Raw genomic sequence first — 23,579 nt, forward strand, 5'->3', positions numbered from 1 at the left:
CAATAGCTCCTGGAGGGCATTTTCCAATATATCACAGGGTCTGGAACAGAAGAAAACATCCAGAGCTTCCTGTATAACAGCGAGGTGAACAGGTTTAAAGCTAGAGTTCAACAAAGATTAAAAAACCTTTCCCCATGCAAGAAAGTAAGAATCATTCTGTCCAGAAGCCAGTGAGCTGGTCTGTTAAAATATTCCTAGCTGCAATGTACCTAGCTGAATGCTTCACAGCACTGTGAACCACACTCACAGCATCTGCTTCTCTGACTGACAGAGGTGAAAGGAACCCACAACCTATACATTGATGTAAGCTGCTATGGTAGTTTAATGGAGTGACCCATTAAACAATCCCAGTATGTTTGCAGGACTAACCATACTGATGACATTTCCAAGATGTTCACATACAAATGAAGTTTGTCTTCTGTCCATGCACATGAGGCAGACAATTCACTCAGGTGTGTCCCCAGCGCAGAAATACCTGTGGTGTTGAGGGGTTCAAGGGAACTTTAACAAGCATGTTGATGCCATCCAGCCACCAAGCAAAGTCCTCCCTTACTTCCTTGCTCAAGAGCATGAGCTGAGAGGAAGGGTCACTTCTTGAGGCTAATAGTGGGGATTCAGTTGCCACTGAAGCAATGCAGGTGGAGAAGCTCATGCAGAACTAGCTTCTTAAAGAGACTACAGGTGACTGACAGGCCCAAGGCTTTCAAAGATCCTGGAGGGTAGGCTGGGAATAGTATTCGTGAGATAGAGGAGGATATCAGTCAATGAAAGGTAGTCTGGAAGTCACAAAGGACACAGAACACCAGGGCTCCATCCCCTGTTTCTACCAGTGCCCAGTGGCATGACAGGCACCCCCCTGCTCATGACAACTGAGAAGGGGACTGCCCACCACAGCATCCCCCTCCTTTGTTCTTCCTCTTTTTTCCTTTCCTACTTTCAACTGAAGGAAAGGGTGAAAGGCTGGGAAGGTTCCTGGCTCTTCCTGGGGGAAAAAGTCTGGGTTCCTTTATTTGTTTCATGGAGGAGAGGCTTCCAACACCAGACATTTGTGTAAGTATGCTATATGGAGATTTCTGGACAAACAAGGTACCACCCATTGGTTAAGATAATTATGTGAATACAAACTGATGTGATATCAAGTGGTACTGTACAACGGCAAACTCTCACACAAAAACTTTCAGATGGTTTAAAAGCTCTTGCTCAGAGTACCCAGCATCAATCCTCCCTAGGTAGGTATGCCACCAGTAAGTGAGCTAATAGTCTCCAACCCAAGAGAATAGTCACTCACTCGAAGTTTGACAAAACTTCTTATGAGAGGGCTTCTGATACCTCCTCTTCCTCTTCCCATACAAGCATGAGGAGGAGGAGGAAGCTATGCACTTGAGTTTCTCCACCTTACTCTATTCAAGTCTTACACTCTGGGGCTACAGTATATGACATGTTGGTATCTACTTGCTACCATTAGATATCACCATAGCTAAGATGACTTTGAAGAGGCCCAACAACACGGAGTTCTCAGCTGAAACAGAAGCAACATACAGGTCACTAAGAATACAGAGGGAAACATCTGTCACTACCCCAGTAAAGCTGCTGATAAAGCACTGTCATCAGGTGGCAAACCACAATCACACACTGTTTTTAACTGGAGAGAGCTACAAGTGCACCTGGGTCTGCACCAATAGACCTATGCTAAAGAAAAAAGGGTTTGATGACAGCGGATGAGGAGGACCTACTCCAATTAACTATCTTTATACCAATTTTCAACAACCAATTCCACCTTGCAATGAGGAATCCTCCTTACATAAAAGAAGATGGCTTGTACGTATTCCCATATGAATACACAAAGCTTACAGAGACTAAAAGGAAGAAAAAAAAATAAGTCAGGAAAGTTGCCATGTGGCTGTTGTAAGGGTGATACCAGTGGGTGCTGAGTACTGAATGTAACAGACTGTCTCACAAAAGATGCTCAGGATCACATGTGATAGATTGGTAGGTCATGGAAGTATATACAGTGTTTCTGTTACACTGGAGGAAAAAAAAAAGGAGAGAGAGAGAGTAGCTGCAGCAAGGATAGAATGAAGCACGATAGCTAAATCACTGGTACAGTAGAGGCACCAAAGAATCATGACGGGTACATAAGCTTGAGATCTGTACTCTTCTATGCAGAACTGACATGGATAATGGAGATTTTGAAAATAGTGTGTCTAAGAGATTTGGTGTCCAGCGGCCAGAAAATATGTTGGGATTTTAAAGACTGAGATGGCCCGGACACGAGATGAGAAGGGGCAAGAAAAAGGTGGTCCAAAACAAAGTAGTAGTACACATATGAAGTTACAGGACAATGGCCTGTAGGAAGATCCAAAAAAGCAAGGAAAACTAAGATAAAAACCTATGCCTATTTGGTTCATACACATATAAAGATTGTTTATAGGCACTTGTTTATCCTTTTATAAGTCTAACTTGGGATATGGATCAATACAGTCATATGTTTTATTGACTTACTTTATCTTTTTACCTCTTAATTTCAATCCTTTCAAAGCATCTGTTTTTCTTTTAAGGGTCCTTGGAGATAGATATCTACTTCCATTTCACTCATAAGTACTTGGAGATACAGATATCTACTTCCATTTCACTTGGTCTAAAACTGACACTTTATGTTTTTGCTATTTTTGCATGGAAGAAAATTTGCAAAAGTTATTGTAGTCTACATACGTTTAGTTAAATTTCACTAGTACCTACAGTACACACAACATAAAATCTTATCAGAAATGGAACAGACATTTGAGAAAAGCTTCGGAAATATTTGTGCACATTATTATAGTACTAGGTACAAGAGATAAGCCTATTTGCAAATTTAAATCACAGAACACTTTTTTAGTATTTCTGTATGGACTGCTATATCAGGAATTAAGAAAATTAAAGAAGCTTATTTAAGATGTATTCTTTTGGAAATATGGCTTTTTCTGATGCATTTGCACATTTTCTTGATGATTTTTTATACTGATTATTTGCTGGAAATCCACTGACCTACTTTGTTGCTTTCTGGAAGGAGGCATGTAGGGGAGTAACAAAATCAGAAACAATTTGTTTGAAAAATAAAAATAAGATTGTTCAAAACACGAATAAAACTAGGTAGTATTTGAAATACCTAGGCTAATTCACTGGTAACAACACAGGTGCATCCACAAAACATTTCCTTCTTTGTTTTTATTTTTTTGGAAGGATTTTCTCTCTTCCATAACCATTTAAATACACAACTTTTCTTTGTTCCATCTTCATGTCTTTGTCTTGTAGGTATAGGTACTACTAAGTACCACATTTTTTTATGTCATTGGAAAGGCTAGCTAAGACTTATCATTCTCAATCTTCATACCTACTGGCTATAGTAGCTACTAGTACTTAATGTTTTATTTTTTTTATTCTCTCTTATTTCCAGTATGCTGTCCTTTTTTCTAAGCCTACAACACCACTTATGCCTAATTATGACAAATTTTCTTTAATTTAAATTTTCATTATCAATATGCGAGTAAAATTGCTAGCCTACGAACTACTAATTAGCCTATACTAGGTAGCTAGGCTATCCCTATGGCAAACTAACCTTAGTTCTCCTAGACCTATTACTCGAATTAGTTGAATTACAACATGAATCGGGCCTGGGCAATACCTAGGTAAATATCGTATCCTAAAGGAAATTCTCCTTCCCAACGCAGAAACGGAGATACCCAAACCCTCCTACTAGACCGTATCACATCAATTTGTAAACAGTGCTTCTTTAGCACTGGAACCAGATTTTCGTCGGATAACTTGCGTGTACTGGCTGAAATGGGCTATATTTCTTATACACCATTTCCAAGAAGCATATTAAATTCAGACTCAGGCCTATCGACATAATATCAAATAAAGATTTGACGTCTCCTAATCAAGAAGGCAAACCAATGAAAAAACAAAGAACCCCGTTTGTGCGTCTCTCGGGGTCAGGTTCGCCTTGTTTACGTTCCGTCACGAGCCTCACCTCTCATAAAAGACTGCATGGCCTCCTCAGATTCATGGTCCCTCCTCCTTTCAGTTAATATTTAATCCTTACTGTAAATCTAACATGTTATTGTCTGTCACTACAACACAACAGTACTCTGAAATCAATAGATCTTTCAATGGCAATGTCCAAATAGCAGACGACACAAATTATAAACAGAAGAGCATCGCTTACCTCCTATTTATACGTTTCATTTGCCATATGTACGATCGGTGGATAATATAATGGTTTCAATACCTTTCTAGGAAAGGGCGCGAATTTAACAATAGATAACTCAATAATCTCCCTATAGCGGGACCATTGAACTTGAAATTGAGCCCGAAAATCCTAGAATAAATATCAAAATATAAAACTTGGATTTATAGGATATAATCTTGTTTTCCAGGGAAAAAACAAACAAGTATTGTCAAATTTTGGCAATTTTTTAATGAAAATATTTTTTTAAATCAAAATTTATAACCCGGTATTCATCTCGGTTGACCTCTTATTCGTATGAACCATATGATAGATATAGATATATGTATGAGCACCGTTACCTACCACAATCAAAGGCCGCCTTTGAGTTACGGGCTATGGATCCTCTTGTGCTGAACTAACCAATTAAACAAAAACATGACAATGTGCTACCTCACTTTGTGCGATTGCACATTTGTATGGTGTAACTTATCAAGTAAGGCAACCAATAAGAATAAAATAGTAAAAGCAAGAATACAATACAAAATACGCGTTCTCAGTTTCGTGATATGGGCGTTGGTAGGGGCCCGGAGTTACTGGGGCCATGAGCCTCCTATTGATAATAATGGCATTCTTTCTGAAATTATCATGTTTTACATAATTTTGTATGAAACACGCAAAGGGTGATGCACCGCCTTGAAAGAACTAAGGCTACGAATTTTAAATTCATTTCTAGCCAATAACATAATTTCTTGGTCCCATGTGGATGAGTTCCTGGGGAATTACTCATGTGCGCAATCTCTGAGATAAGGAATTATCTATTAAAGGTTGGATAGGAGGAGATAAATGACTTCCTCGCTCTGAAATGTATGTTAAACGATCTAATCCTCAGCCTATCTGGATCTTGATGTGTACAACATCTCTTTCTCCCCTTATCTGTCGCTATTATCACGCATACCTGTTTATTTGTTTGTTTGTTTGTGGTGTTTTTACGTTGCATGGAACCAGTGGTTATTCAGCAACAGGACCAACAGCTTTGCTTGACTTCCGAACCACGCCGAGAGTGAACTTCATTCACCAGAAATACACATATCTAACCCCCTCAGTGGAATGCCCGAGAATCGAACTCTCGGCCACCGAGGTGGAAAGCCAAGACCATACTAAGCACGCCACTGAGGCGCTAAAACAAACAAAGTAACCTGTTTATAATCATATAAAGAGAAATGCACATGATCAGTGTACATAAAATGCAGGTGGCATCAGGCGTTCCTAGTCTTCGGCACACGGGGCGCATTATTTCAGGCTAATATTCCTTTGCACCCCCTTCCCCACAAAGCCCAATAACTTCAGAATTTTGATAATATATGAATATATACGTAGCTTTTTTGGTTGATATCTTGTAATACTTAAACAATAATAGTACATTGACATTTCATTCTTAGCCACTTGTAATACATGCAAGTTGTAGGCTAGATAAAGCCATAATCGTAACTAAAACAAATTTTGTTTTGCAACAGAGAAGATATCAATGTAAAAGGAAGCATCTTTAAATTAAGATAAATATTGTCCTTCTGATTTACTAAACAAGACAAATTTTACAATCTCATTCTACGTGCCTTAGCAGCACCAAACTTGTCGATTACATCATCAAAATTATTAGTCTTTATATACTCATTTTCTATAGAAATTATAGCAAGACTGTTCAATCTTGCTTGACTCATTGTTGATCGAAAATCATTCTTTATAAGCTTTAGCTTAAAGAAACTTCTTTCGCATGATGCTACTGATACACAAATTGTTAAAAAGAGTCTCATGCACAGAGATAAATTTGGCAATGATTCTCCAAAGCGCCATTTGACAATGAACATGAGAAACTGTAAGATCGTCCAAGTGTTTGATTCTTCAGTTAGTGATTTTGGTTTCCAGGTGTCTTCTGAGTGGCATCATTTCCGCTTTGACCTCCTCTTCTGGAATTTCATTTAAAATCTTAGACATGCTTGAGATGCTTTCCTGAAGTTGTTCTTTATTTACAGAGAGGAAGGTGTGTGGCTGAATGGCTGCAAATGTTGACAGCACATTATCCAGGGCCTCTGATCGAACATTCAGATCTTGACTAAACTTATCTATACATTCAAACACTCATCTCCTCATTTCCTCTTGCAATGTCAGTCCACTATCCCTAGCAAGATCTCCAGGCATTATTTTCTTTATTCTTTCTCGTCTTTCCATGGATATCCCCATTTCTTCACATAGTTGACTTGCATATACAATTGCTTTCTCTACAATTTCATTGCGCTGACATCTAAGGAACAATTTCAAACCTTTGATCTTTACACAGCATTTCTCCAAGCTTATTCCGTCAGTTTGCAAATATTTTTGTGTGAGGTCCACTTCTTCCAATATATCACACCAAAATGAGAGAATGACAAAAATGAAAAATCACACACTGCTTTTAGTAAACTTTCAGCTGATCCTCTTGTATCTACATCTTCGTTTTGGTCTGTCAATGTCTCCAAGGCTGCAATCAGCTTTTCAGATTGTTTCTTGAGTGGCTTTACAGCGACAAAATGTGCACTCCATCTAGTCTGAGAAAGTTTTTAACTGTCAGGTCCATATTTTCTTTCAGTACTTCCCATCTGTGCGTTGAAAGTGCAAAGAAGCAATGAAATCTCTCTACTGTTCCAAAGAATGTGACACATGTTGAATTAATTCCAAAAGAGTGCACTCCACAAAGGTTTAAGGAATGATTAGCACATGGCACAAACAAAGCCTTTAGATTTCATTCTTTTATTTTTTCTGCAATCCACTATGAATACCAGCCATAGCCTTGACTACAGCGAAGTGTAATGTCTAGTCCATCATTCTCTAAGCTACTTAGTATATCCTTTGTAAGATCACTTGCAGTTTTTCCGGCAACAGGAATGAACCCCAAAAAGGACTCTCTCACTTCAACAGAATCACCTTCAATATGAACATACCTAATAATTTTAGACATCTGATCAATTTTGGTAAAAAGAAAACGGGCGATTTCTGCCTCAGAAAATCACCTGAAAATAATATAATAATAATAAGAATAATAATTAATAATAACAATAATAATAATAATAATAATAATAATAATAATAATAATAATAATAGGAAAGAATATATGCAGAGACTCAAGGCGATACTCAAGTCAAAACTCAACGCCGGAAATATGATAAAAGCCATAAACACATGGGCAGTGCCAGTAATCAGATACAGCGCAGGAATAGTGGAATGGACGAAGGCAGAACTCCGCAGCATAGATCAGAAAACCAGGAAACATATGACAATACACAAAGCACTACACCCAAGAGCAAATACGGACAGACTATACATAACACGAAAGGAAGGAGGGAGAGGACTACTAAGTATAGAGGACTGCGTAAACATCGAAAACAGAGCACTGGGGCAATATCTGAAAACCAGTGAAGACGAGTGGCTAAAGAGTGCATGGGAAGAAGGACTAATAAAAGTAGACGAAGACCCAGAAATATACAGAGACAGGAGAATGACAGACAGAACAGAGGACTGGCACAACAAACCAATGCACGGACAATACATAAGACAGACTAAAGAACTAGCCAGCGATGACAATTGGCAATGGCTACAGAGGGGAGAGCTAAAGAAGGAAACTGAAGGAATGATAACAGCGGCACAAGATCAGACCCTAAGAACCAGATATATTCAAAGAACGATAGACGGAAATAACATCTCTCCCATATGTAGGAAGTGCAATACGAAAAATGAAACCATAAACCACATAGCAAGCGAATGCCCGGCACTTGCACAGAACCAGTACAAAAAGAGGCATGATTCAGTGGCAAAAGCCCTCCACTGGAGCCTGTGCAAGAAACATCAGCTACCTTGCAGTAATAAGTGGTACGAGCACCAACCTGAGGGAGTGATAGAAAACGATCAGGCAAAGATCCTCTGGGACTATGGTATCAGAACGGATAGGGTGATACGTGCAAACAGACCAGACGTGACGTTGATTGACAAAGTCAAGAAGAAAGTATCACTCATTGATGTCGCAATACCATGGGACACGAGAGTTGAAGAGAAAGAGAGGGAAAAAATGGATAAGTATCAAGATCTGAAAATAGAAATAAGAAGGATATGGGATATGCCAGTGGAAATCGTACCCATAATCATAGGAGCACTAGGCACGATCCCAAGATCCCTGAAAAGGAATCTAGAAAAACTAGACGCTGAAGTAGCTCCAGACTCATGCAGAAGAGTGTGATCCTAGAAACGGCACACATAGTAAGAAAAGTGATGGACTCCTAAGGAGGCAGGATGCAACCCGGAACCCCACACTATAAATACCTCCCAGTCGAATTGGAGGACTGTGATAGAGCAAAAAAAAAAAAAAAAAAAAAAAAAAAAAATAATAATAATAATAATAATAATAAAATAATAATAATAATAATAATAATTGGAAACATCAAACGGAGGAATTGGATATATTCTATGAGCCTTTATGACACCACCCATCAAGCTGTCACCCGGGGCGGTCCGCCGCCCCCCCCCCCCCCCCCCACCCCCCAACCCCCCGCCCGCCCCCCATTTAGTATGCTGGGTGGCATTTACTTTCGACTCTTCTTCATTTGAATTAAGACAGACACACACACACACACACACACACACACACACACACACACACACACACAGAGAGAGAGAGAGAAATCCCTCAACAAATTCTGTCGTTGATATGTTAATGATAAATTTCTGAATCCCCTCAGTAGCATATTGGGTGGTAAAGATTTCTGAGAGATTGTGGCGCTGCAACTGTTAACAGTTGATATAACTGTTTACTTCAGATGTCATTTCTAAAAAGGGATACTTCATACTATCACCTGCCTGAAATGTTTCATGTAAACATATTGTTCTTAAATCTGTCGTTTGTTTTCTTTGCGTCATCTTTCTGATAGTTAAATGCGTGTTTAACATCACACTGGATATACCTGAGGTAGATTACAAGTCTTTCTGAAATCTCATAAAAACATTAAGTTTATTGTTACTATTTTATGCTTTACATACAACAGCACATTACTATAACCATGTACAAAAAAAATAGCCATTTCTGTCAGCGACTGTTTAATCTCTTTATAAAACAGGATCTTTGACAAAAGGGAAATCTGATGGACTAATGAACCTGATGCTGGTTTTTCAAAACAAAAGCAGCGTCAGGTGAAGCAGTTAAATACGTTGTTTGTTCAAACTTCACCGTCAACCAACAGTGAATGTTAACTTTTTGAAACAATTCCACCGATTTATTTTTTTTGATCGAATCGTTATCACTTTCGACTTGCCCCCGTTATCGAGTATGTAAAAAAACCTTCAAGCCAAATCCTTCGAGACAACCCAATGAACAGCGTTCAACTTCTTCAAACCAATTATTATGTATATGACATTTACTACAGTATGCTATCATATTCAGTGTATTACATAACGATATTCATTACAACTTCGTATAGTTTCAGTATTGTTTCAGACCCTTGCAATACGTCAGGTTATTCCTGACTGTATACATGGTCATCGCACCCATGCACTCCCCAAAAGCATTCCTGATAAATCCTTGTTTCCCGGTGAACAATAACAGTTTAATGGACTTACTTGTGAGAATAAAACCATATTCAGAGTCAAATAAGGTATTTCTGCTTTCTCACATATCCTTAGCTGTGGCGCTGCCCGCAGGCGATGGATGGACTTTATCAGACAGAATATTAGGTTTCAAACCTCTGAAATATTAAGTCAAATGAAGGAATGAAAGTCTTGTGAATCAGCAATTAAATTAAGCAGAACTAGTACATCTAAAATAAAATGTTCCCAAAGTTGGATGTATAGGCATATGTTTAAATACCTTTATCTTCACCACCCAGTTACGGTATCTGTTTGAAACAAGAGACACAAATGGCATCATATCTCGCCAACTTCAAAATTTGAAATAAGAAAGAGATGAATTTGATATAAAATGAAGCTGGGCAGAAGCACCCGAATACAATACCGACAGCAATCAGCAGAATTGATCTAGGAAGATGTGCACACAAGATGAGGGACATCTCCAAGAGGACATTCACTCGTTGAGCAACAAACTTCCCGGTTTTGTGCTCCAGAAAAACCAGACCCATAGGAAGAGATGCTCTTTGAAAGCCCATGGCCATATCATAAATGATAAACAAACTGGCAAATAAATATTGATATAAATCTAAGTAAAAACATTTTTTCACGCAAGTTCATTGCTTAGCTACAATAAATGAGAGCAGACACTTAGTTTTCTACTTCTCTCAACAAAGTTGAGAGTAGTGTGTGTGCGTGTGTGTGTGTGTGTGTGTAGGCACGGTACCCAACTAATTACCTCACAAAAATTTATTAATCTTGGCTATCAATTAGCGACCATCTAAAAATAAACTTTTGAGAGCAATGAACTCAGAACAATCCTCAACACTGCCGATAACTAAAAAAAAAAAAAAAAAAAAAAAAAAAAAATCGCTATTTAGAGGAGATCGCCTGAGGAAAACATAAGGCAAATTCCATCCAATTCTTTTCCTTCGTCCTTGAGCTATCCTGCAAACCCACAGACATACATTATATACAGGCATTCCTGGTGAGTTAAATTCATAGTCTTCTCTTGTGTTTAAATACCAGTATATTATTACCTCTGGCAACGGAATTAGGCCATGTTTTCACCTGTGTCCGCATGCGTGTCCCTGCTTATTTTTGAAGGAGACATCTCAAGAACATGAGAAAAGAATTTCATAAAACTTGGAGGGAGGAGACCTCTATTCGATGTCTCTCCTCAGAGATTTTTTTTTTTCTTTTCAGAGAAACTGGACCTCAGGTGACGATTTGTTGCCATGTTAACCACTTCAAATTTCAGCCAATCTCTTCTAAAACTCTCGTCATGGATGCCTCTGAAAGTTATAATTTCCTTTTGTTCTGCAGCTCCTGAAATTTCCTGGCAACGCAGACGAATGAAAGATAAGGGGCTGCGGCAGCTTCAATGCTACGTACTTGAGTGGCCTTGGCGGAGGCATGCCTTTGCTTTGATAAGTAATATGCACCAGCAGCTGGCGATGAAACCTATCCCACAGTCCTTTTGGGCAAATCTAGAGACCTTGCTTTTGGGCAGTCGCTGTGTCTTGTCCGTGACTTTAACTTTCATTGCCCCCATATGAATATAATGAACGTAACATTATTAAAACGGTGGAATGACTTTCAGTGAGAAACAACGGAGCAAGACTTTTAACGATAAAAGTTCGAATCGGCACAACAGTTTGCATGCGTTGACAAAATTGTCAGATGGACATGTGCAGAACCGTCAATACCTACACGATGACAGAATAAATTAGAACAGTAATAATAGGATAGTCACTAAGTGCTCCATGCGATATTAATAGAGATATGGATGGCGATGACAACAAGTAGATAGCAAATACATTCGCAAGTAAGATAGGGCAATGGACTTTGGTCTCTGCGTCATAACGAAAACAGAAAACTTCTGCTGACAACATAACTGGCTTTCCTACAATAACTAAGGATATCAAATTCACCCAGTTACATACACACATGTGAAACCCATTCACTGGTCAAGTATTTCAAGTAAATCAATCGTTTTACCTAAGTTGCTGCAGTTTCATCACAATTAAAAAAAAAAAAACGTTGATTAGAATAGTAGTTGGTTTACTGTCTTCATAATAACGGGCACGTACGCGATAAATCTGAGGATAAGCAATAAAAGCTAAGTGAGAGGCCCTTGACATTTTCTTTCTAAAGCTCCGAAAAATGATTTAGTCTGTTAAAGGAAATTGAAACGTCTTACTGAAATTAGGGTGAAAACAAAGAGAGGCCTGCGGATCCTGCATTCAGCAATGACACCAAAATCTAGAAGAAACAAAGCAAAATCTAGAGGAAACACAGCAAAATCTAGAAGGAGCAAAACAAGATCTAGAGGAAACAGCAAAATCTAGAAGGAACAAAGCAAAATCTATGAGAAACAAAGCCTCCATACAGTGAATGCACTTAAGAAAAAGATAAAGAGTGTATAGCGTAATAAGCACACAAACTTTAACCATTCTAAACCTCTGAACAATTTGTTGAAAACAAGTACCAAGAACTATTGCACTTTACCCTTTGCGTCACGAATTGCTGTTTGCCCGACGACTCTGATGATCCAGTTCTCATCGATGTCTACCTGGCGAGATCATTTACAATCTTTATACGCTTCCTTTTCTGATGGTATTTTGTCTAAAATTCCAGTGCATCAAGTTAGAACAGTTGGAGAGTTTGCCTACACACACACGCACACATACACATACACATACACACACACACACACACACACATATATATATATATATATATATATATATATATATATATATATATATATATATATATATATATACATGCACACAAGTACTAGAGCAAATATAGAAGGAAATCCGTAACAATGGTAAATGGCACAAAGGCAGCTAGTAGGTATCTGGAACTCCAGCTGATAATGTGATCATGGATAGTTTACTCATTTTCACTTTATTTAAAAATGGGATATCTTCATTGCGTGTGGAGTGCAATTTTTATGCTTGAAAGAATCTAGATCTCATTTGTGCCTTCTTACGCAGTGTATGCAGACTATAACTACAGTGCACTTCATGCGGTACACTGTAGGCATTACTTAAGGCTCTTTGCAGCGTGCCTCCGGCACCTATCTGCACCCCCTTTCGTTCCTTTTATTGAACCTTCTTTCATATTCTCCTTCTTCCACCTTACTTTCCACTCTCTCCTAACAATTGATTTGTAGTGCAACTGCTTTGAGATTTTCCTCCTGTTACACCTTTCAAACCTTTTTACTCTCATTTCCGCTTCAGCGCTGAATGACCTCATTGGCTTCAGTGCTTAGCATTTGGCTTAAAATCTATAGTATTCAATTCAACTCAGACTCTTCTTCTTCTTCTTTGCCTTCAACTTTTCCCATTTCTATGTGGGGTCGCTGTTCCTAGTCAGCCTTCTCCATCTTCCTCTGTCCTGTAAATCTTGTTCTGTTAAACCCTTTTCTTTCATGTCATTCAATAATTTATCTTTCCACCTGAACTTTGGCCTTCCCATCCCTCCTCTGTTCTCCACCTCCATATTCATAACCCTCTTACTTACGTGTTTATCTTCTCTCCTCATGACATGACCAAACCATTCTCATCTCGGCCACTTCCAATTTTCTTACTTTTTCTTTCTTTATTGGCCAAGTCTCTGCCCCATAGAGCATGGCTGGTCTAACCCCGCTTTTATAAAACTTTCCTTCAACTTTTGCTCTGGTCAATTCGGACTGTAACTTGTGTAATGTCATCAGCAAGCTGAAAAAGCTAAATTTATGACATATTGTTTTGGTATTACCTGCTGAATACACAGTAATGGCAGCAAGTCAAGTATTCCTTCCTGTAATGCACCCCTTAATATTTGTATGTCATCTCATTAGCGCCGTCTTTATGCTTCATACTTCTCTATTGTGGATAAAGCTGGATTCTTTTTTTAATCAGCGGTAAACTGTTAAGTTTAGTTGCCTTAGACCATCGTGCTCGACTGCTAAAAGTCTTGGAGATCTCCCAGCATATCCCTGTACCATTTTTCTTTGATTGGGGGCGAATGAGTACGTAAATGGCATAAAACACTTTCTGTGCTTCTTTGCTTTCGAGTCAAGCGTAGGTGTAGCACAGCAGATTATGACTTTGCACGTGTCTAATCTCAGTGCTTGCTTGTAGCGAATATGTTTTCTGGAACTTCCAGAGAAATTATTGGTCTTCTTTTCAGTAGAATATTATATTTATCGTGTTCTTCAAGCACAATCAGCACCCTATACTTGAATAGTTGTAGATATCACAAAGAGAGAGAAAGATATAACATTGTTCCAAAGAGGCGAGGAGGTTTTTAGATATTGCCTCCTCACTCATCTCATTCCTGGTGCTTTGTTTTGCAAATAACCTGAATGATTATTTTTTAAGGTTTGATTTTTCGCTTTACTTGCAAAGACCTTTTGCTACTTTTTTCATTTTGCATTTATAACGTTATATTTTCGGTGCATTATTCTTATCTCTCTGTCTGCGGCAAAATCTGGATATTCGGAAGGTTACTACTCATGTTACCAATCCAAGTGTGTTTGGGCGATGAATATCGAGTATGGACTGCTTTTCCAAGGCCCAATAATCTGTAAGAATTTTACACCTCCGGCGACCTTCTCTGCTTCAGTTTATTTAGCATTTGATTTTCTTCAATTCATTTCCTCGTTTCTGTCTCTAGTATTCATTTGGCTTCATTAACTATTTCTCTCTGCATGTTCCATATTATAAGCGTATCTCCGTCCCGGTGATTTAAGTTGCCTTGTATGAGCTTATGCTGTATCCCACGTTAAGTGTAGCGTATCATTCTGATTACTGATGTGCATTATAATAATGGACAGTCACGGAACCCCAACAGAACGTCGGCAATGTATTCGTATCCAATATAAAGAGGAAATCTGAAGTATCTTCAGGACAGACCCGGACGATAATCAAAGCCAATGGCAAAGGGCCAAGGTCACAACATTACCCCTGCATGTCAAAGTCAGCGATTGTGTGACTGAACAGTTTCCTTAAACAAGAAAAGCAAAAGTAAAGTGGAATGCTTGAAGTAATGAGATAAGAGAATTGTAGAGAAAAAAACAAAGAAAAAACTGACCGATTGTAAGTTTGTGGATCGAGTGAATTTTGTGGCGGAAGTTAAGAATGTAGCAAGAGAAAAGGTCGTCACACCAGTTAATTTGCATGAAAAATAAATAAGCACACATACATAATAGGGAACCCAGTACTAGAGTAAACACTACGTAAACAAATTTATTATTATTATTATTATTACCGTCAGGACCCAATGAAATACATAATTCCGAAAAAGGGCGCTTCCACCGACGTGACGGGAAATCCGACAATCGTCGACCCCGCCTTGTTCATGCCAATGGAATCATGACAACATGCAGAACAGGTTGATGATGAACAATGAAATGAAAAAGTGTTACGTTGCCAAATGGAATCTCAGAACAGTTCTGCGGACACCATGTCATCGGGAGCAATAACAGAAGCTCCATCAATGAAACTATGACATGCTACCAGAATATAAATTAAGAAACGTCACCTACAAGATATAGCAATCATGCTACTCAATATACAAAAATGCACAAAGGGGGGGGGGGAATATAAATGTAATATGAAGACAAACAACGACACTATTCAACTAAATCCATCAAGCACTGTTAATAAATTGTGCAATGCCCAAAAAATAAATGAACAAATAAATGTATAAAAACATAAATTAGGGAATACAAGGTTCCGTTAGCCTTGGAACATACAAACGTGAAAGAATCGATAACTATGTTCACAAGTGCTCATAATTTAACAGAATACACCTAAAATCCTGTCAGTGCAACAGCTGTTACTACAACCGTCACGAAAACAATACTACCTGCTAAATGCAAATATATGTGAATAATACATAACCGCATACCGTGTTATGTAACAGGCGATTACAATGCCAGGCATCACGTCGTTGGTCACCCATACCCAGGGTCATACCAGACGATGTGGGCACAGTGCTATGTCAACGTATAAACAATGGTCTACTGACAAACCTCGGTCTCCACTGAACACAATGACAAAACGCAAGCATGCTGTACTACATGACATTATGTAATCGGGGGATCAAAGCAAAATTGCATAATACCACCACTTTAATTCTGCTTCCATTTCAGCATTATATTTCATGCGATATCTCCGAAAAACTACAAACCATTTCAAACCATTAGACCAGTAGTTCCCAAACTTGACCATACCAAGGAGCCCCAGATATGATGAGTGCCAGCCGAGGAGCCCAACCAAGCAAAAGTTATCATGACCACCATACTGGGATACCCCAAGTACAACGTAGTACATTTAATATTTGAATATTCCTGCACAACCTAAGTATAAGTAAATATATAAAATATTTTCACTATTTCTTTTATTGCTTTAAATTCAATACAAAGTAAAATTGGTGAAAACATCCACAATTTTTTTTTGGAGTTGAAAAATTATTAGTTTTCATTGTGAGCCCCCCCCACCCCCGCCCCAACCCCCCCAGGGCTTTCTCCAGCAGGACCCCAGTTTGGGAACCACCGCATTATTAAACCAATAAATATCATTTTCCTATGATCGTATCTGCTGTTGATTATAATAAAAACAAATTCTAAATTACTTTGCAACTGCTTTGTACTCAAGTATCACAAGTACTAATATTATGTACGCTACTGTTTTTTAAGTTCATTTCTTTCTGGATCCTGTTAATAACTGTAAGTCAAATATCGGGGGAAGTTGAAAATTATTCCTTGTTTCGACCCCACGCAGTAAATCCAAAAGATTACTGGTAAAATGAATTGGCATCAGTTTTGAAATTGAATAGTATAATGTAGTTGGATCCTATATCACTTCTTTTCATCTTGCAAGTTTGGAGTTGTCGGCATTTTCACCGACATATTGCTGACATCTTCCTTCTCGTCTTTGGATATATTTTACCAATTCATTTCCAGACTAAAATTTTCTTTCTCTTCTGCTACGTTAATTTTTTACCTCTTACAACATTCTTCATTTGAATGATATTTTTAACTCTAAAACTCTAAGGACGTCTTATTATCTTATTATTAATGATAATATAAATCCGAGTGGATCCTGTTTGTCTTCCCCTGGATGACAGTGTGGGAGAAATAACACAGCCACCCACCCCATGCAAACTGGTTTGTCCTCCCTGGGTGGGGGCAGAGTAGGTAGGGGAATTGGAGGGTAGGGGAGGTATTCACCCTCCTCCTGCAAACCTGTTTGTTTGCTCCAGATGGGGGTGGGTAGGTATGGGAGGCAGCAGCGCCAGGTTCCAGCACGTGTAGCATGCACCAGGTTCCAGCATGTGTAGCACGCACCAGGTTCCAGCACGTATAGCACGCACCAGTTTCCAGCATGTGTAGCACGCACCAGGTTCCAGCACGTATAGCACGCACCAGGTTCCAGCATGTGTAGCACGCACCAGGTTCCAGCATGTATAGCACGCACCAGGTTCCAGCATGTGTAGCATGTGCCAGGTTCCAGCATGTGTAGCATGCACCAGGTTCCAGCACATGTAGCATGCACCAGGAACCAGCACGTGTAGCACAAGCCAACAAGCTCGGCTTAATACAAATATCTCACATATCTACTGCCACCATACAATAACAGACCAATATCATGATACAGTATGCACCCCTGAACACGCAGACATGTACTATGTATGTGTCTGAAATCTATTAATCACATTCACCATGAATATGGCGAATGTAGCGAACACATTTTCTATATCAGCCAATAAGATAAAGTCAGAAACGTGAGGACGAATCGTTTTCTGCTTTTTAAGGGTCAATGTATCTGAAAATTGGCTGGAAGTATCAGGAATACCTGGGTGCATCCGAGCAAGCGTTATAGAAAACGAAGTTGTAGTACAGCGAAGCGAAATAACGAGAACGTTGATGAGGAAATTGATATTAGAAGGAAAGATGCAAATGGTTATTGTGTCACTGATTGTTGACCGCCGGTTGCAAGGTAGGTCTAGAGTAGGGAAACATTGCAGAGGAATAAATGAGAGGAATAACTAATCCATAATATGAGATTATAAGAGGACGGTGATAGGGAAGAATAAGATACCATTTCCTAGCGCACACGGGAAGGTATCTATCTATCTAGACTTATAATGAACTACATGATTGCGTTTGATTTGTTTACCAGAAACTTCCTACCATAGGCGTTCGGCACTGCCCTCTCATTCACCGGTGGTAGATTATTGTTGCTGAAGGAATATTTAGTGTCTTAGTCCTATCTTGCAAACTGTTCCACAGGGTAATGCTCTGGGACCTACGCTGCTTTTAAAGGTATTTGTTCCCGAAATGACTTGGTCTTGAAATTAAGACAGCATAATATTTAGATGAAGAAATTTGCGCTGGAGCTAATTCTTCATCTAAAATAAGAAATTAAGTAGCTCCTATTTTCTTTGGAGATTGTAATAATCAAGAGATGGGGAAATTTTCTGCAAAACTAAGATCTTGTGGATTTTCTCTTCTAGTACTATACTCCTAACCCATGATTCAGCGAGTGTAGGTAATACTGTGGTATATAATTCTGAATTTATGATGATACCTGGTATTAGCTGCAGTTCCCAGCGTGAAATTAAATCAAGTGAGATACTGTTTCATCCTATTTTGCCTGAAAACTTGGACTTGTAGATATGGCCTCATATATTTGAAGAGGTGACAGTATTAGTGCCAAGCGATTGGATCACTTGTTTTACTATTGCGGGAATATTTGTCACCTCTTTGGAATGTCTGTAGTTCTCCTGGATCTTAATAATCAAGTTTTATGTTATACATCCACATATATTTCAATTCTGAGCATCTGTTATCACATTCAGTGCCTACACCTCAAGAGTTAGTTCATGCTACTCATTCTTAGGGAATCTTGTCAGTCTACACAGTACCATTTTTTCTCTTTTTTACTCTATTTGCTGAAGATCGCATGAGTCCAGCTAAAGCAAGTACGACGTAATGATTATGAAGTTACATTCTGACAGTGAATCGCACCAGAGAGGAAGATGCAAAAATTCTTGTGTAATAATTAATGTGTTCATCCATAGAAAAATACAAATAACTATGAATAAACATTTGCTTGAATCCCGTAAGACCAATAGGTAAATTGGAATTGAAAAATAGATTTAGGCTAAAGTCCAAGCGCTGGGACTTATGAGACCATTCAGTGCTGAAAGGCAAATTGACAGTAAGAAGGTCTGAAAGGCGGAGCAGGAAGAAAACCTTGCAGTTGCATTTTGAAATAATTGTCAAAGAGAGCGGAAAGTCAGATGAAAAAAAGAGAATATGAACGGAGGTACAGTAAAAGGAATGGAAGAGTTTGGAGTGGGAGCTAGTGAGTGAATGGACGCTGCAAAGACCCTTAAGTAATGCCTACAGCACGCTACGTGCGGTACACTGACGGGAAAACCCCCTACGGAGACCAATAAGTAAGGATATAGGTTTGTTTGTACGTATAGTGTTTTTACATTGCACGGGACTAGTGGTTATTCAACAACGACCAACAGCTTTACGTGACTTCCGAGCCACGTCGAGAGTGAACTTCTATCACCAGACATACGCACATCTCTGACCCCTCAATGGAATGCCCGAGAATTGAACTCGCGGCCACCCAGGTGGCAGGCCAAGACCATACCGACCACGCCACTAAGGCGCTATATAGGTATAGGTAACACAACAAAACTATTCAATAGACATTGTTTCAAGTAATCTGAAATATTAGATTCACTCTGGAAGACCAATTCCACTAGTTGAGGAACCCGCTGAGAACATGCCAGTGGTTCAGGCAATTCTGTCCCATGAGAAGGCTGCACGAATATATGACCTGAAGTAGACTGAGATACATAGTACTCTTAAATTCGTTCCCTATCTGATGTTTCCTCCAAGTTCTCTTTAATCACACGCTGTTGAGATGGACAAGGAGCCAGATCATGCAGGGACACTGTTAGTTCAAGATATCACTTTTTTGATGCAGGCGTAAGTAGGATTCGCATCGAGTAAGTCATCTTTTTGAACGAGAGCAGGGGTTCTTAACAGCGGGTATCCATATCCATACCCCTTGGGGGTATGAGAACCACATGCTGGGGGTATGGGACTCGATCTCTGGATACTTGTATATATTTGATTTTAATGTGTCAGTCAATGTATACATGCCTTTTTTTGTAAATAAATAACAATTTAAAACTGTAAATGCTTTTGATTTTCTTGTATGTTCTATTCCTAGCTATTCATACCTAAAGTATGTACGTATTTAGCTAAATACATTAAGTACGTGGAAGAACAGGAAACAGCCTGAATAACCAGGATGGTCTAGATACTCCAATTGGAGAACGTTGGAATAAAAAACAAGAAAAATCTCTCGAGTGGACGTATATTTGTTGCAGCTGATACCAAGGACCCTAAGGTGTGCAGAGCCTAAGGTAGCACTAATTACCAGTGTGATTTCAGTAAATGTTGTCATTTCAGGGCAAGGCGGATTGTCCACAAAAAATTCCATTGTACCTAAAGCTGGATGGGTAGTAAGGAGTCCTCTTGCTGGAAGCAACACACTGTGAAATAATATTTTTGTACATCACAAGCTATAAAACCCTAGACTCTGCTAAAGTGAGTATAATTAGGCTCAACATATAAAGAGAACTTATGAGTTCCCAAACTTATTTAATAGTCTTGGATGTGGTTCTTTACGCGGAATTGTCAATGGAAATCGCTGTCAATTCATTTGTTGCTTCTAAAAGATATTTGTTTGTACGTCTCTCAGGGCATTAGCTCTTTAAAACCCACACTTAAATGCTCCAGAGCTTGGGTGGCTTTAATAAGCTATCCACGCATTAATGTAGCAATTTTGGCTTCAGTCCAAAACGTGGCCTATACGTGATCCGTTCAATTCTTTTACTTCATCAGTAGAAAATTGCATATTTTAAGATCTCACTCGGGGGTAGAAATCGTCCTACAAGTTCTTGAGAGACGGGGTAAGTAAGCACTGCAGTAAGCACCACTCATTATATCAGCAACGGCATCGTAACGACTAGTGTGATGATGAACGTCGATGCGGTAATTAGCCGACAGCAACAGCTAATCTGAATGTTATCATTGTTGATCTTGGATTTTTAATTGTCAACTATTACGAAAGCAACGGATTTTGATCGTTCACAATAGCGGAATGGTGAACTCAAAGAAAAAAAGAAAATTCCCTTTCTTAATTGGATCAGATTCTCTCTCTCTCTTTCACTTACCGAGATATTAATTTCCTTTTTCTCAGGATTTGTCCTAAAAAAAAAAAAAAAAAAAAAAAAAAAGTTTCGTCTTTACTACTGTAGACGTAAAAATACGTCCAGAGATCCTGTTGTTGCCCAGGCCTGAAAAAATAAGCAAATGGTAGTAAGGGATGGGGTTTATAACTTCACTTTATTATTATTATTATTATTATTATTATTATTATTATTATTATTATTATTATTATTATTATTTTATTATTATTATTATTATTATATAGAAGATGAGCCGTATTCATATGGAACAAGCACACTAAAGGGGCCAATGCCTTGAAATTCAAACTTCCAAAGAAGATATTATGGTGTTCATTAGAAAGAAGTAACAGAAGGTAGCAGAAAACACAGGCAGAAATCAGTCATTGGAAAAGAAAAAATAAATTGACAAATAACTAAATAAATAAACAGATATTCGTAAGTATGGAAATTATAAAATACAAACTGTAACCCGTCATTTCACGTTCATCTATTTTCACTCATAGCTGCGGCCACCACTATTTCCTTAAGGAGAAAAAGATCAGGTTCCTGAATACGCGATGTCGAAAAAAAGAAGAAGAAAAACTATCTGGCCACTGTTTGTAATCCTGAAAACATCATCATTAACAACTGTAGCCATTTTTTTTTTCTCTCTCTCTCTTTTGGTAATGTTGCAACATCACGTATATTACACACACACACACACACGTGCGCATGCGTGGCATGCTGTCATTATTGCCAATAGTCCCTTTCAGGTGTGCACATTCTGCTTCAGTGCTTTTGATTCATTCGTGTACTTCGGCGTTCCTAAACATTTCTGAAAGGTGACCAGTCTTTGGGACATCATATATATATATATATATATATATATATATATATATATATATATATATATATATATACCTAGATGGACAGAATATATTAATAAAAACCGCACTTGGAGCATTATACACGAAGTATGGTACACATACATTAGATATCCTATACCAGACGGAGAAATTTCACATTCACTGTCATATGTAAATATACCGATACACCGTTTTTCTACACAAAAATACAGTCTCTCTCTCTCTCCGTAAACTTATATTGAATGCAAAGCCTTAAACCCAAATGAAAGAACAAATGAAGAATTCCAGACCCGCGGGTCAAGATGAGAGAGAGAGAGAGAGAGAGCAGAAAAGTAGACACGTACTGCAAAAAATCCCTGAGAGAGAGATTTCAGCAATTTATAACACCAAGAGACAAGATAATTAAAATCTTTCAGAATCTTTCCCGCTATATTTTGATGAATCAAAATATCTATCGTGGAATATAGAAAACCAACGAAAAATCGGAAGAGATAGAGAAAGGAGAGTATACGAACTGGATATGGCCTCTGCTGGTAACATACTTCAGATGATTCCAGTTTGAAGAAAATGCGACCTTACCTGGCCTTGGCAGTAGGTGTTGATGGGATGTTGTTGTTCAGATGTTGTTCGAAATACGGAGGAATAGTATCTTATTTGCTGTGGCTGCCTATTCACTGGTGAGGTTTCTCCTGACTGATGATGGAGCCGAAGAGCTCAAGGAAAATGAACTGAATGAGAGAATTGCGGCCTTGCGAGACACCATCCAGTGCTTGAGAGAGCAGCGCGTAAACTTGGACAGGATAATTCTTCAGCTGCAACAGAGGCTCGACTACTATGAAGAGATGCAGAGGGCGGCGGAAGGGAAAAACGCATTCGTGTCAACCAGATCACTTAGGAGGTGTTGCAACAGCAGGCCTGGCAAGACAAGGCCCACTGGCTCGAAGCTGGAACGATAAAGAGAAGAGGGAGAAACGGAAGGTGGAAGATCCTCAAGATGGGCAGAAGGAAACCAGCAGCTGAGGAACAACGCAAAGGAAATTGGGCAGAAAAACGATGCCCTATGTGAGAGGATAAGGGAACTGTCTGGGCAGTTGGCAGAGGCAGACTGCCTGCTTGAGAAGCAATAGAAACTCCTACGACACACGGAGACAGACCTACAGTTAAAGATGACAGAAGCGGCACAGATGGCGGGCAATGTCCGCAGCAGGTACAGGGAAGGGCGGGCTAGGCCAGCTATGGGTCCCGGGACGGGCGGTCGATATCCATAACATGTCTTGGAATGGGCAGGCCGGGAACGCCATGGGTCCTGGGATGGGCAAGCGATGTCCTCCACGGGTCACGGGATGGAGGGGCTGGGCCCGCCACGGGCCCGCCACAAGTGGGCTGGGCCCACCACGGGTCCCGGGACGTCTGGGCAATGTCCGCCACATGTCCTGGGACGGGTAGGAAAAGTCCTCCGCGCATCCCAGAATGGGTAGGCCAGCCAGGCTGGGCCCACCACCTGTCCCAGGACATGCAGACGATGGCTGCTACGCGTCCAGGGATGGGCAGGCCGGGCCACCACAGCTCCCGGGACGGGTGGGCCGTGCCTGCCACGGGTC

At 39.4% G+C, this 23,579-nt stretch overlaps 1 protein-coding gene across 2 annotated transcripts in view; it reads right to left on the reverse strand.

The window, feature by feature from the left end:
• LOC135200995 (ankyrin repeat and IBR domain-containing protein 1-like) overlaps positions 1–4,152 on the reverse strand; it is a 228,209-nt gene extending 224,057 nt beyond the window's left edge. Inside the window, exon 1 of one of the 2 annotated variants that reach the window (XM_064229796.1) lies at positions 4,013–4,152. The gene's annotated coding sequence lies outside the window, so the exon portion shown is untranslated. Of the gene's footprint in view, positions 1–3,598; positions 3,945–4,012 lie in introns of those variants that run through there. The other variant, XM_064229798.1, reaches the window with a different exon arrangement.
• Between the last annotated feature and the right edge of the window lie 19,427 nt (positions 4,153–23,579).

This window comes from Macrobrachium nipponense, chromosome 27, assembly GCF_015104395.2.
Source record: "Macrobrachium nipponense isolate FS-2020 chromosome 27, ASM1510439v2, whole genome shotgun sequence".
NCBI lineage: Eukaryota > Metazoa > Arthropoda > Malacostraca > Decapoda > Palaemonidae > Macrobrachium > Macrobrachium nipponense.